Here is a 16,997-nt window from a genome sequence, read left to right as displayed (position 1 = left end):
ATTTCAGTGAGGGAGGTGTTAAAGTCCCCCACAATTACTGATTCCTTGAGTCTGTCATCATAAACAGGGAGCTCATATAGATATGAAATACAAATGTCAGAAAAAATGATAGAGATTTTTTAAAAAGAGGAGGGGAAGAATATTAACATATAAACATATTGTAGCTCACATTTTGTTTAACTCAAATTTAGTCTTCTTATTTTTTAGAGCAATAAGTTTGACAATTTCATCAACTATAGCCCAGTAAAAACAGGGTAAGCTATTCCACTGTAGATTTTCAGAATGGCAAATGCCAAACTTTCATGAACCTGTACATGAGAAACATTTGAAACAGGGCTTCGTATCACTCTGCCTGTGATGCATATTCTAACAGCAATATACCAGAGGAATGAGGGAACAGCAGGAGAACTTTTCAACTCGGTACAAATGATATCCCTGAACAGTTCTTTCTAGTATTAATATAAAATACAGAAGAATGAAACCCCTCATGTTTAGCCTATAAAAAGATTCCAAATGACAAAAAGGAAGAAAAAAATGGTTATACCATTCAAGGGTAAGAAAAAAAAGAAGCTTTGGAAAAAATCTTGCTGTAAGAAAAAGAAGAAATGCTAGAATGCATCTATCTGTGTTTTCAATGTAATTCAATATAATTTGGATCCTCTGTAACAGGAGATGAAATGGGGAATGATAAGACAAAAGACACATGACAAAAGTTCTGGCTGAGAATCAGATTGAAATAAAACAGAGATGGATGAGATAGGAAAATACCGAAATTAAATTAAATGCAGCAGCAGGGAGAAAAGTCCCTTTTCCTTTGGAAAAGGAAATAACTGAGTTGATACTATAGAAAGTGATATGAGGGAAAAATATATCCCAGAATGAGGAAGATGGGGCAAAGGAATGAAAAATAACAAGCAAAAAGGATAGGTTTGGAGCCCTAAGAACCAGCATTAAACCTTGAGATAATTGGTGCTCCCTAGAGAGACCTCAGAGCACAGTGGAATTGAAGCTATAGTAAGAAATACAATAAAAAAAAGTCAAAGAATGTCACATGTCTGTAGTTTGAAAGGGTTCAGCAGGGTTTGAGGGAAGATTAATAGAACTATACCCCTGTCTACATAAATTATGGTGACTTTCTTTAAATTTCAAGAATACAGAAATAATTGTATAAAACTCTAATCAGAAAGTTTAAAAAATGAGAGAGGGAAAACCTGTAGGATATCTACAAAGGAATAAAATTAGGGGTCCCTTAATATTCTCACCTGTAACATTAAATGAAGGAAATGCTAAAACAATAATTCATCTACCTAGTTTTAAGGAAAATATTTGTGACCCAAGAATTTCACTCCCTGACTACTTATCATGTGAATATTAGAAATGAAAGAGTATTAAGCCCTATAACTGTATGTAACTTAAATCTATATCTATATCTATCTATAAATGTAGATAGATATAGATATCTTAGCCTGAAAAAATGATTGAAGAGCTCTAAAAAGGCATGTTATAGTATAAGACATTTGTCTTGGCATAGCTTCAAATCACCTAGAAATATAATTAAAACAAACTATTATAAATACTATTTCAAAACACAATACAAATGTCCCCTATTTTCTTTACCTCTTTACCATTTTTTCCCAATATTATGCCTTCACTGAACTCTGATCTACCTGGAAACAACACTGTCTGCTGGTGTTCATTCTAGTGAAGGTTGCTTGTTTTCCAATAGAGAGAATATCCAATTATCATTTAAAGTTTAGGTGTATCTTTCTTATTTTACAAATGTCTCATCTAGTCCAAAAATTAATATTATAACATCAGAAAGTAAATTTCAGACATTAGAACCTGCTTCTACCACTTTATTTATCTCAAGTCTTGCTATCATCTGGGTGGCTTTATAATCTATGGTGATGACTCAGAAAATATCCTAGTCTCTCAAATCTTTGGCTTTCTCATCTAGAGGGTTTTTTACCAACACTTTTCTTCTGCCATATGAGCCCTCACAGCTCTAATTTTGAAAAAAAAATTTGTGTCCACTCTTAGACCACACTGAGTTATGATTTTATATCTCCAAATTTGCAAAAATTTTGGCAAGGATGTAAAGTAACAAAAACTCTTATATAATTAGAGAAACGATGAAATAGTTCAAGCATTTCACATTATTTTGTGAATTTGAAAATGTGGTAATCCTATTATAGGCATATACACTGGAGAAAACATTTCATATGTGCCAAAAACAGTCATTTTTATTTATCCCGTTTATTTTTCATTAAAATATGTTCTGAAAACAACCCAAATGTCCAACATAGAAGATTGGCTAAATATGTTGTGGTATTATGTTGGACAACTAAATATTTGCTTTTAAGATAATTGTCCACAGTCTCCCACCTTTTCTCTGTAACACATCATATGTCATATGTCTGCTGACTTCTTGGTATGTTTAGCAAATCAGAAGGGCTGTTGGATGATTTAAGAGTATGAAGAAGCTTTCTCCAAGCCAAAATATTTCTTCTTCTCAATGTTCTTCCTATGGTACCTAAATAGAAGCTATCTCTATTCCATGGCTCAATCTCTCTTTGGCCTCAGGTCTACAAGGCAGTCTCAACAAAGGCTCTGGGACCTATAATAATATTACCTGTTTCCATTATCCCTCCAGCCCTGAAGGTGGTAGTGGCTTCTGATAGGCCCCCAAACATATTGTTTGGGTTGCAAAATGACTTCATGAGTTGTAAAACTTCACTACATCTCCTATATTAAGATGAGGGCATTATCTGGGATGGAATAGGATGCTGAAACCTGGAATATAGAAATTTGGGAGGAACTAGATTAGATGAAGCTGAGAACCTTGGAACTCCCAATTCCCCTTTAATGTTCCTCATCACCAGAAATAGCCTCATTTACCAATATCTTTGGAGACTAGCCTGAAAGACTCTATAATGACCTGATTAGAGGCAGTTGCCTCATAAGAAAGTTGTCTACTCTCTCTAAGACTCACCTCCACCAACTTTGTTGAAACTATCAGAATTTATCACTGTCTAAGGAGAGTATCACAACTTGTGCTTCATGGAGAGAAAGCTTACACAGCAAAATAATTGTGAGACATTACTGGTTTTTATTGTCAGGTATCCGAGAATATATGTGAAAATGAAATCTTAGGGTATTAGTTGAGAAGGATGAATTATAAAGGAATTATAACATTGGATCAGACCAAATTTATTCATATGAGACATTTATATGAGATTTTGGATTTAATATTCTAGCTTCAGGATGCTAGGAGTGATCTTGGTTGGCTGATTGATACCTGGATTCAAAAGTGGTCTATATGAAATGAAGTTGGCATGGCAGAATCTTTCTAGCATAATGTGCAGGGAAATAATTAAAATTCTAAAGAAAATAGAAATGTTAGAGTAGATTATGTACCACTGCTCATCCTAATCTGAACTGTGTCTCTTAAAAGAGCTTAGAAGCCAATTTATTCAGAAAGGCATTGAGAAAACGTAAGACCAAACCAACTCTCTCAAAAAAGTTATTTGGTGGCTGTGTTGATAGTAGGATATGCTGCTAATGATATGGGCTCCAATGACCTCACTAATTCTTTCATGTAAATGTTAGGGAATTAGTTTGAAAGGTCTCAAACCTGGGATGGTAACATGAGAGGACTTAGGAGATCATTTTCTTTTTAAATAACAGGTTTTTTTTTTTTTATTGGACTGCCATAGAATCTGAAGATTTGGCTATTGAGTCACAGTGATTATGCGACTTAGCTGCCCATTTAAACTAAGTGCTATGTGATCTGCCGAGCCATAGGGGGGCATACAGAAGCAATCCCTTATTAAAGAGAAATAGTATATGTTAGATAGTCCTTGAGTAGATTTTGAAGACACAAAGAAATTGTACGAGTAAGTAATTCAGACTTCAGTAAAACTACTCCTACACTAATGTCTATGATTTCATGAGCAATTCTTTATCATCAGTTGATGGAGGAAGAAAAATTTCTCAAATCTGGTTTATAGATTGATATGCTAGCACTAGATTATAGTACAGCTGACCTTTGCACAACACAGGTTTGAACTGTGAGGGTCTACTTAGAGACAGAATTTTTCTTGATAAATGCAGTATAGTATTGTAAAAGTATTTTCTCTTCCCTATGATTTTGTTAATAACATTGTCTTTTCTCTAGCCTACTCCATTGTAAGAATACAATATATTTATAACACATATAACATACAAAATAGTGTTATTCATTCTTCATGTTATTGGTAAGGCTTCTGGTCAGTAGGCTATCAAAGTTAAGTTTTGGGGGAGTCAAAAGTTACATGCAGATTTTTCAACTACATGGCCATCGGCATCCCTAACTTCTATGTTGTTCATGAGGCAACTGTAGTCTAAAATCATATTACAACTCTATTCAGGGTGGTCCTGAAAGACAGTGGCAAATAGAATTTCTTCAGGTGAGCAAAACTTCAGGCAGTATATCTAGTATATCTGATTGTCTGCTTTGCCTGGAAGAAGTGATAGCCAAAGGAATGAGTTTTCATGGATTCAAGGGCAGTAGCAATTTGCTAATTGATCAGGGACTTGAGACAAACAAGATTCGGTGATAAGGAAGTATTATACAAATCATGTGAATTGACTTCTCTGAATGGGCATAATCTAGGAGTGTAATTTCCCCCGGTTAGTACTCACCAAAAAGATTTAATAAAAATGACGTTTTCCATCAGATAAAGTAACCCATGTTTTGGATGTCAATTACCTCATTCCTTATCCATCTAACAAAGTGGTCGTGGTATAAAAATGCAAGCTATGCATAGGCCCAATAACTGAGCTCCCCAACACTAAAGATGATTTCACTACTCATATCTAAGTATCAAGGCTACTAAGCCCCTGATGTGGCCCTTTCATAGATAGATCAGTCAATCTACTGGTGAAAGATTATGGAGGGAAGAGGGGATATGAATTTGATATTCTTTCCCTTCCTGTAACAATGCTTCTGTCACTACCACTATTCACAGTTTTAGGAAGCCATTTACAATCCTAATAGCACAAACTGCATTGCTGTAACCAAATAACACATTTCTTAGAAACAAACAAACAAAAACAAAGAAAAGAAACAAAAGCCAATGCTCATGGATCATGGATTTCACAGATTATATCAAATTGACCATCATTAGAGTCAGCTAGCCTGATATAATTATGGAAGATTCAATTACGGCACCTGACAAAAATAATATCCAGTGAAGTCGGGGTACTGTCCTATATAATGTAGTATATGCCTTAAAACAATGACAATTAGGGTGTTGTTTCTACAGCCAGAATACACATTTCTGAGACCTAAGGACAGAGTGAGTGGTCCCTCTACTATACCATGTAACTATTAGCTTGCAAAACTTTTGCTTTCTTTTCCTGCAATCTTGGGCTCTTTTTGTTTAAAATTCTTAAACCTTAATGGGAAAAATTTTTCAAAATGGTATACAACAGGGGTCTTCTTCTTTTAAGTTGAGATTGCCAGCAGGCTCCTCATGCTCTTGAGCCAATAGATAGAACAGGGTGATCGATTGCAGGTATCAAGAGGAAATAAGGCTGCTGGTACTCATTGGAGGTGGGGAAAACTCTGAATGTAACCTAAATGTTTTACTGGCACTTCTTGGTGCTTTTATGATAAATGATAGATGTCAGTGGAAAAAGATAGTAATTCAATAAATGCAAAATTATAAAGGACTTAGATACTTCAAAAATTAGTTAAATTATCCCATCAAGTAGAGGATCCTAATCAGCTGAGAGGTTAACCGAGGGTGATGGAAAATGATGTAGGTAAAAAAAAAGAGAGGAAATGATAAATATCAACTATAAGTTTTTGACTAATTACAAAATATGATCTGCATTATTAGTGTGTATTTCTGTTAGGTATACCTCAAACAAATTTTTATCTATCTGTTTATGTGTATGATTATTTCAATACCCCTCTTTTCTTCCCATTTAGAAAGAGGATTTTTAGTGATACTTTACTTTCATAGATCATGAAAAAATCACTACAAGCCACACACATGACTGGTAAAAAAGAATGCATATTGCTTGGAATCTCTGGAACTGAGATGGCTACCATGATTGTTGAGACTTCATGTCTACCCTCTTTGCAGAGATAGAGCTCTTCCACCTGTAATGGATATTACCTTATATTAGTCAAAAACATGACTAATTGTTGTTGCATATTTGAAGGGTTAGATTTTATGCTAAATAGAAAAATGGAAAACATGCATTAGGTATGAATATATATTTTAAAAAGCCAGATAATAATAAATGTGAAAGTCCAGAAAATACTTACCTCTAGAGGATATGAGGATGGCATAAAAGAAGAAAACATGAATTTATTCAATGATTCTGGTGATGTTTTAATTCTTCCGTTAGATTTGGGATTTTGGTTATTTTATTATCATGCTTTTTAATTTCCATATATACCACACACATTCTATAAAACACATCAAAAATTCACTCTGGTTATAACCTGTTATCCTTCCTAGCATTTTTAAACTTTTTCTTATAAGGTTATGAAATCATAATTAATCATTTTCTAGGCCCTTTACTGTCTCTTTCTCATTTGGCTTCCTATTATCTTCAACTTTTTTATCCAAAATATTACATTATTCTTAATTTCAATTTTCATTCTTAATTTTTACCAATATTGTTTACTTTACTCTGATTTCCTTTTGCATCAATTGAAGTGATCACTACATGTTGACTTCCTCTAAAAACAATATAACTTCTTTTCCTGTCTCCCCAAAAACAATGAAACACCACCATCCATCTGCCCAGTTACCCACATCATTCTTTATTCCTCTTAATCTTTCAATTTCCCCCATCCTCACATTCATAACACTGGTTTATCTCTCCAACATTTCTTGTCTAGATTCCTGCCACATTTCTCTGTTACAACATGCACTCTTAAGCAAAATTCCATTCTCCAAGGTATATTCAAAGTGATATTTTGAAAATGCACTTGTAAATTTTCTTTAATGGCACCTTATTGTTATAAGATAAAATAATTATGATGGAATATTATGAAATAATTTTAACAGTTTTATAAAACTATGAAATTATATCAGAAAATATTTAGGATATATTTGAAATTAAATGCATGTCACAAGGAATTTATGTAATTTGATACTAGTTTTGTAAAAAATAATATTTATGCATACATGTAAATCAAACCATCTATCTATCTACCTATCTATCATCTATCTAGGTCTAGTTTTCTTTCTTTTAACATATCTATCATCTCTGTCCACACACAGAAAATACTGTGAAAAAACACAACATATTAAGAGTGCTTCTCCCTGAATTAAGGAGTCATGAACCATTTTCCCTTTTTTTTTTAAACATGTTCCTGCATTTTCCGAATTATCTACAATTCATGTCTATACTTTTCATTTTTTTACAATACATATCTATTGATAGACTAGGACAAGTAAGTTAAAAATATAATATATGATTTCCCCCTTTAACCTTCTAGTTGATAATGAATTTCCCTACTTTTCTTCAAAAACAACTAAAAAACTGAGAAAAAAAGACACCAATATTAGATCCTATGAGATTCTGTCTGACTTAATCCTTGTTCCTTTGTATGAAGTAAATGTCAGCTAACTTCACTTTGCCAGATGTGAGGCATTTATCCATGAATGTTTGCTCATTTGACAATATTAGCTCTGGCTTAAGTCAAATGTTACTTATAGGGGAAGGGAAAAACATTGATATTTAAAGCAACCACACCTATATATGCCATGCGCACACACACACACAAGCACACATACACAATTTTCTCTGTATCTGTTTAGATCACATTCAGCACTTTTCTCCCTGCTTTCTCTTCAAATATAATTTTGAGGTTCTTCTTAGCAAATTATTCTATATAGATCCTACCACCTAATTATTGGTGATATGTTACCACAGTATGGTAATGTCCCCAGACACCAAAGTTCTAGAAGAGTTTAAAGATCTCTACTAAGAGATTACGGCCCTAGACTTGGGACTGTTTTCCCTTTTACATCTCTGTATATTCCCACTCTGCCTCATCTAGCAAAGTTAGAAACATTGTCCCATTGACAAATGTAGCTTCTAGAATCTTCTAATTGGTATACTTAATAAAGGATGTTTTTCCACTGTTCACATGCTTTAGCCATGACTATGCTGAGCCCTCTCTTTCAGCACATAGTGAGTCCAAGCACATGATATGTGCCAGTCACCATTATTGATCCTAAAAATATCATGTGCAATAGGAGAGAACCAAGCCCTCAAGGAGCTCTCTTTCAGCTTGCCTTAAAATAAAACCATGGGCATATCTAAAGCAATAGCTTTATATTTATACACATATATTCATTATTTAATTAAGCCTAGCATTGTCTATGGCTCATGGTGAAAATTTCTTTCTTTCTTCTTCCTTGAAGACTTTTAAAGAAAATTTAAGATGGCCACTCCAAGTTGATTTTCATAAGAAGAAAAAAAAATCTACATTCATGTTAGGCTTACTCTTTTCCAAGCTTTAACATAAATTTCCAAAATAATACTTATCAAAGATATATAGTATAAATCATATTTTCATTTGAGAAATATGTGTACCCATATAACCCAAAGATTTCTTATCACCATAAGGACAATGGGGTAGCCATCATCTTAATTTATGCTTCTTTATACAGTTTTAAGGTCCCAGAAAGACTGCATGTGAAATTAAGATTAAAACAGAGGTTTTGTACAGGCAATAGTATTCTGTTAACTGGTTGAAAAGGCAATCAAATATGTGCTTTTGGGGCGCCTGGGTGGCTCAGTTGGTTGAGCGACTGCCTTCGGCTCAGGTCATGATCCCAGGGTCCTGGGATCGAGTCCCACATCGGGTTTCCTGCTCAGTGGGAAGCCTGCTTCTCCCTCTTCCACTCCCCCTGCTTGTGTTCCTGCTCTCGCTGTCTCTCTCTCTGTCAAATAAATAAATAAAATCTTTAAAAAAAAAAAATATGTGCTTTGAGATCAGACAGACCTAGATTTGAGTATCTCCTCTATCAATTACTCATGCTATAACCTCTGATAAGTTATTTTAATTTAACTGGGACAATAATAATGACTTAACAGGATTTTGAGAAGTATTAAATAAGATAGTACATATAAAGTTGCTATCAAGTAAAAATGAAAGAACTCAATTAATGATAGTTTCTCTCTTTTCTTCTATAATAGCATAGGCAGTTAGGAGGAGCTTACTCTAATGCTTAAGAGGATAGTAACTAGAGACCTTTCTGGGCTCAAATCATACCCCTTGCCCTGTGATACTTATCATTATTATTGTTAGTAGTAGTAGTAGTAGTAGTATATTTAATAAACAAAATAGTCCTCTCTCCCCAGAGGTAATCTCTGTGTAGTTGCTATGTCTGTGAATTTGTTAAGATATATGTACAGAAACAATACTCTTTTGGATCCCTATGTTAAAGTAGATTAAGAAATCAATCAACATTTGTACACAAGCCACTCCCCCTTCATTCAATCCTAGTACTTATTCTTACTTGAAAGCTCATGAGAAAACCAAACTATCTTGTAATTACATAGAGAATTAATTTTTCTGAAACAAAAACAACAGCATAACCAAAACCAGCAAAGATCACCATTACTTCTTTGAGTCAGCAGAGTATGCCCTTCCCATTTTGTAGTTTCCATAGGTGTGCCCAAGACATTTCTATTTACTTTGTTCATTATTAACTCTATTACCTCCCACCCTCTCTTTCTCTCTTCTTTCCAACCTTCGTACTCATAAAGAGACAATTTCTCAAGAATTTCTTGAGTATTGTTTCTTCTTTAAGAGTTATATTTCAGGCTGCCTACCTCTGATAAGTTACTTTATAGCCTCTGATAATTTATAACCTCTGCTAGCCTATTTTATGAAGATTTAAGCTAAATAATTTGGCCAAATAGCTTATTTTTATTTGATGAATCCTTAAGAAATATCTTAATGTTATTATTTTAGATACCAATGGAAAATATATCTGTAAGATTATTTCTTTTTAGCCTCATTTTGAAAATAAGAATTGCAAAAACTTGTGGAAATGTAATATATCTGTGTATGTATATATAATATAATATAATTTAATATAATATAATATATAATATATATAATATTGAACCAATAATCCTTGAAAATATTTTCTCTTTTTCTATATGCTTTAAAAGCTGCTTTAGTAGTTAAATGTATTTTCTAAGTAACAACATACATTGTCAGGAATGGATATGGATGATGGGGTTTGAATGTCTTAAACATGGAGATTAGTTGTATGCATGTATGCATGTGTGCACACCTAGTCATATACATTTTTATTGTGCATTCCTTACTAATACCCATCCATGTCAAACTCGGTTGTATATGGTGAGAGGGAGGACACAGATTGCTGGTTGAAGCTTTAGTGGTAGACAGAAGCATAGCACACTGAGGACTTCAGGAAAGCTTTTTACTCAAGCCTCCTCCCTCAGGAGTCTACATTTTCTGTTTTATCTCTGGGATTGAGTTTAGTGACAAGCACACATTGAAAGGCTGTGAGAAATGCCATGGGAACTGCTTAACAGCATTCAGATGAGGAGATGGCATTTGAGTTCCCAGCATCTAGCCTATCTCTTTTGCATTAGAAATCTTAATCAGGTGAACTTATAGGGTAGTTGGAAAAAGAGACCAGCTGCGTATCTGTTTTCAACAGTAAAAGATGCATCCTATTTTTCAATCAATTCTAAAGGTTAGATACCTGAATATTTTTCATTTGATTGACATGTTTAAGGTAGTGACATGGCTGGTCTTTGAAACAATATGTAGAACTTATATTTTTCTACAACTGTTTTACTATATGGACCCATTTTATAAATTATATTTTTGCTATAGTCCTCTACTCTATGATTCTGGTCAATTTACTCTACATGTTTCAATTTATACTATTGTAGTATTTATTTGGCATTTTATGAGAGAAAAATTAAGCAGTTGACTATGATCTGTAATAAACAGCCAAGCTTTATAATTAATATTCTGTGCTTGAAATGGGTGCACATTTGATTGTAAATTATATGTAATTTAAATCAAATGCTGCAGTGATTTTTCCACCATTAAATATTTCTAGAATTCCAAGTCTACCTGAGCTGCACAGTGGTAAGAGCAATGCAGATATTTTCTCTTCATTCAGTGGTAAATACAATGTAATTCATTCAGTAGTGTGAAATTAAGAAAGGTATGAGAAATGAATATAAAAGCAAATGACTGAATTGGAAAAGTAGTCAAAATGTAATCACTGAAGCTGTGAGGTAAGTAAGGTGCTTTGTAATGTCAGCACTCTGAACTGTTAAAATATAAAATAATTCCATTTTGCATAGTATTTTTAAATTCACATAAAATGACTAATATAAATTTGAACAATCTGCAGTACAAGGAATTAACCTCATCCTCCAGACAAGATGTTTAAGGTTAAGTATAATAGAAACATAAATCTTCTGTAAGTCTTATTAAAGGAGAAATATCTGCAGTATCTGAGTTAGATTTCTTTCAACCCAAAAACTCCCATTCTGAAATGCTAGCATTCTGACATGGTGACAAATTGCTGGAACGAATGCTAAATAGTTAAATGGACAGGTGATGGATGGCCTCATAAGCCTTGCAGGGCAGCCTGTGTAAGATACTAATTGGTTCTGTGGAACTGGTTTTAGTCAATAAATTCACTTGAGATTTTTTTTTTTTTTGTATTAGACATCTTTAAAGAATGCAGTGCTATACGTGACAAAACACTTGCAATATATCAGGCCACCAACAACTTTATCACACCCACTGTGCATGATATCGCTTTCCTTGGACCTAGCTCTACTCAAATGCTAAATATTCATTTTTAATGCTCAATGAGAAGATTCTTTATGGGTTCTCTATTTCATCCTTTGACTTTCGAGACTACCTATTTTTCTCACTCCAGAAATTCCTCAATTTTTTCTTCCTGTAGGAAGTTACTCAACTTGGGCTTTTTCAACTAAAATTTAAGTTTTAAGAAATGAAGTTTTAAAAATTTTTCTATAGTGTTAAAATAAAAAAAATTACAGTATATGTGAAAAATTAGCAGATCTAATATTTTTAGGACAAATAGATTCTTTTTCTCTTCTTTTTAAAAATAATACAATCATGGGATATTATCAAATTCATTTCCAAATTTCCAGAATCTTGTCTAATGGAAGGAAAGATGAAAGAAAGGAAAGAGGAAGAAAGGATAGAAGGAAGTAGGGAGGGGGAAAAGGATTAACTTCCAGTTGACTGGGTCCTTACGAAGTCACTGAGAAACTAAATCCATACTTTCTAAGACTGAGAGATGAATGCTAACAAATCAATCTGTTCATTCTTTACAACTGCCCCAGATGTTTTTGTACAATAATGGAGAAGGTTGGTTACCAATTCCCATAGTCTATTGGAGAAGCAAAGTTTTTGTGAATCCCAATTTGTGTTTCCATTTTTAAGGTATCTCAGACAATCCCTCTTTCAAGACTGAGCTAGGTCTATGAAGTGAAGTGATTCTTCTGTCCACAAATATCCCATCTCTATACAAAGAAAAAAATGAGACACTTTGCAGATGATAAGCAAACAGGTTCTGCTAATGGACTGCATCAGTTTAAACTCTAGAATCCACTGTGTGATATTGAGCAAGTTACTTTATCTCTTTGTGCCTGTTTCCTCATCTGTAAAGGTGGGATAATATTAGTACTGGATTCATAAGTTTGTAATTGATTTGTATGTAAATCACTTACATCAGCATCCAGAACATACTAAGCACTCAATAAGTTTCAGCTATAATTATTATTATTGTTATTATCATTATGTGTATTTGTTTATTCTATCTTTAATGAACTTAGCTTTACAAACCTTATGTGAAATAAAGTTTTTAATTGGAGATTTAGGCTTATTATTATAATTATTATAAAGTGAAAACAAAAGTGAATGGGGACAAGAATTTATATTAACGTATACATAATGTTAATTGCATACCTATAACATACTTTCTGCTTTAAGGATACTTCTTTTTAGCACACCTATTGTCTGTATGCATGAGATACAGCGAAATCTCTGCTAGCTAAATGAAATGAAAGTTTATTGAATTAGCTTAGAAACTTCTGATAGCATGTTGAATTATCCTGGTAACACTAATTCTCCTAACTTGAATTAACCTGATTGCTGTTTTGATGTTATGAATTTTATAAGAAATCACAGCTTTTTCTGCTTTTCATGAACAGCATAATTCTAACCACAGCCCTAACACAAATAAAAGAAAATTTGCTCATTCAAATAGCCAACCTGAAACAAAACAATAGAAAGTATTGCACAAGTTAAAAATACAGTTAGCTTTCTATAATATCAGTATAAGTAAGAATCAATCCTGACTTACTATTTCTTAAATAAAAAGAAGTCAATATTTTTCATATATGAAGAAAAAAGGAAGTTGGTGACTTGTGACATGAGTCCAAGAGCTAATATTTGTAATTATGAGTGGTGATGGATGTTAACTAGATTTACTGCGATGATCACCTCACATTATATAGAAATATCGAATCAGGTACACTGGAAACTAATGTAATGTTATATGTCAATTATATCTTAAAAAATCAGAAAAAAAAGCTCAGTGATAATGGTCTCAGAATCTCAGGGTTTCTCTTATCCTTTCTATCATGGTGGCATGAAGGTTGCAGCAGCTCTAGGCTTCATGTGAGAGTTTAAAACAAGAGGACAGACATGAATGGCACCAGCCACAACTGTTCCTATGAATAATATTGTAATAGCATTGTATGATGACAGATGTGACTTGTGGTGAGCATTGCATAACATATAGAGAAATAGAATCTCTATGTTGTACATCTGAAACTAAGGTAACATTGTGTGTCAACTGTACTCAAATAATTAACAGGTATACTATCCCAAATAAGACTAAACTTTCAAATTAGAAACATTTCCTCAGTAAATGAAATTCAAATGGGTAGGCATGCAAAAACCAAGCCTGAATCATCCATTTCTGACACATTCAATAATAAAATAATTTAAATTTACTTATGGATAATATCAGCCATATTAATGTTAATGACAGCTCTGATCTATCCTTCCAGGAACTAGCATTGCATATTTTGAACACTCATTTCATTTTACACATTTATTTGCTAAGAAAAAGATAAAGTTGTATTTATGTCCACAAAAAAATCATTTTAACGGTAGTTGTAGTTCATTCAGTAACTAAAAAAGAAATTATAATTTAATTTTTGTGAACTGAATATATTACAATTTTCTTCTGTCACTTGGCTCTACTCCCCTCTATATAAGAATATACAATATTTGAAATAGGTGAGGGAGATTAATAGGTACAAACTTCTAGTTATAAATTAAATGAGTTATAGGGATGAAAAGCACAGGATAGAGTATATAATAAAGTAAAAATATATATAAAATCAAACATAAGCCATATAATAGCAAAACAACCTATAATAATGATAATAAAATCACATGCCAATTTCTAAATATATTCTTATTAAGTGTATGAAAATAGTTTATGTCACTGGCAAGCAATCTAAATTTTTTGTTGACATTGAAACATTATGTGATATTTAGCTATCTAACAACTAATACAATTTAAGAGAGATGAAATATACTAGTGGAGTAAAGTATCATCTTTGTGTTGTTTTTCAGAAAATTAAAGTCATTATGGCTCTTTATTACAATCAGAAATATAAAGAGAGAAAGCCTATATAAAGATTCTGTAAATTTTTGTCCAACAATGGAATTTTATCTCTATATGCAAATTAATAGTGGCTTAATTACAATGTTTTTCATTAAAATTAACAAATTAGTATGAACATCATAATAATTATTATTTATAAAGAAGATTATTTTAAACTTCTGAACATGCAGTACTTCACTGGGGACATCTAAGAAACAAAGAAGCCTAGATAACATGACAGAATACAAAAAAGGAGGTCAACAAAATTTAAAACTGGTAAAAATTAAGCAGTAAGGAATTTCACTCCAGTAGGAGCTGGAGATTATATTCTTAATACATTAAATTCAAATATTGTACAAACATCCCCGTCTTTGTGTCTTTATATAACTGTGATTTAGATTCTTATCTCCACACCACTGTCAAAAATCAGTTCTTTTTTAAACAGCTTTATTAAAGTATAATTGACATATACACGGTTTTACAACATTTAAAGTGCACATTTTGAGGTTTTTTTTATGTATGTATACATCCATGAAACTATCACCAAAATCAAGACGGTAACATGTTCAACACAGTCTTTATAGCTCTTCTCTTACCTCACCTCTCCTTCTCCCCCAAGCAACCACGTGTCTTGTCACCATAGATCAGTTTGCATTTTCTAGGGTTTTATATAAATAGAATCATAAAATATGTACTTATTTTCCCCTGACTTCTTTCTCTCAGCATAATTATTATGAGATTTATCTTGTTGCATATATCAATAGTTCATTCTGGTTTATTCCAAGTAATATTCCATTGTACAGATATACAGTGAATTCTCATTATTCATAGTAGTTATGTTCTATAAAGTCCAAGCAGACTGAATTAGCAAATACTGAGTCATTGCCCCCAGGGAAAATACAGGGTTAGGTTCCTGCCAGCCTCTGGTCACAACATTTTCATCAACGAATCAATATGCAATCCTGTTTTATGTGAGTTTCTGTTTAAGGGCACCTTATTTAATATATATTTTGATTCATTAACATTGAATTTATGGCACTATAACTCATGGTGAAAAGTAGTTGATATACATATTTTCTCCATGAGGCACAGCATTAGACAGCGTTTCAGTAGTGTTTGGGGCCATTTAAACAGCAAAATCATCAACAAAAAAACACAAAAAATGCAAAAGACAAGGCACTAAATATAGAGCAAAGGCAGGGCTGCTTATATTATGGGAGCTGAAACAAGACCTTGTTCAACCTCAGCTAGAAAAATAAGCTCTTTGGGCGACTTAAATGTTTTCACTGCTCTGTGCTCTCAAATGTCCTCCAGTACCTGAGTAAATGCCAAGAAGATTCATTTGGGGGTTACAAATAAATTTAAATTGGTTGTGGAATTTGCAAATGTGGAATTCTTTGATATGTAATCCACAAATAATGAGGGTTGACTGTACCATATTTATTTATCCGTTCACCCACCGCTGGATATTTGTGTTGTTTTATGAATTTTACCAGTTACAAACAATGGTATCATGAATACTCATGTACAATTACTGGTATGGATGTATGCTTTCTTTCCTTATAGGTAAATGCCCAAGAGTGGAATAGCCAAAAGGTATAGCATGTGTAGGTTTAAGTTTTAAGAAACTGTCAAAATGTTTCCAAAGTGGTTGTAGGATTTTACATTCTCACCAGTAGGGTATAAAAGCTTCAGTTGCTCCAGAGCATTGCCACCATTTGGTACAATCAGTGTTTTTAATTTTATCCAACCCCATAGGCGTGAGGTTGCATCTCAAAGAGATTTAATTTGCATTTTCCTGACAACTAATGATGCTGAACATATTTTCATTTGTGTTTTTGCTGTCCTTAATCTTTTTTGTTGAAATGTCTTTTCGAATTTTCTGCCCATTTAAAATTTTTGAAATTGTTTTCCTATGAGATTTGAGAACTTGACTATAATTTTGAACACAAGAAACATGCTTATTATTATTATGCTTATTATTCTCACAGGCTTGTCTTTTTATTTACTGTCTAAAAACATAAGTTTGTATTATTAGAAAGTCTATTTCATCAATGTTTTCCTTTTTTTTTTATTCTTATGTTAATCCCCATACATTACATCATTAGTTTTAGATGAAGTGTTCCATGATTCATTGTTTGTGCATAACACCCAGTGCTCCATGCAGAATGTGCCCTCCTCAATACCCACCACCAGGCTAACCCATCCTCCCACCCCTCTCCCCTCTAGAACCCTCAGTTTGTTTTTCAGAGTCCATCGTCT

This window comes from Leptonychotes weddellii, chromosome 4 (assembly GCF_054177405.1).
Source record: "Leptonychotes weddellii isolate Sample4059 chromosome 4, ASM5417740v2, whole genome shotgun sequence".
Classification (NCBI taxonomy): domain Eukaryota; kingdom Metazoa; phylum Chordata; class Mammalia; order Carnivora; family Phocidae; genus Leptonychotes; species Leptonychotes weddellii.
Note: the sequence above shows the minus strand (reverse complement) of the source record.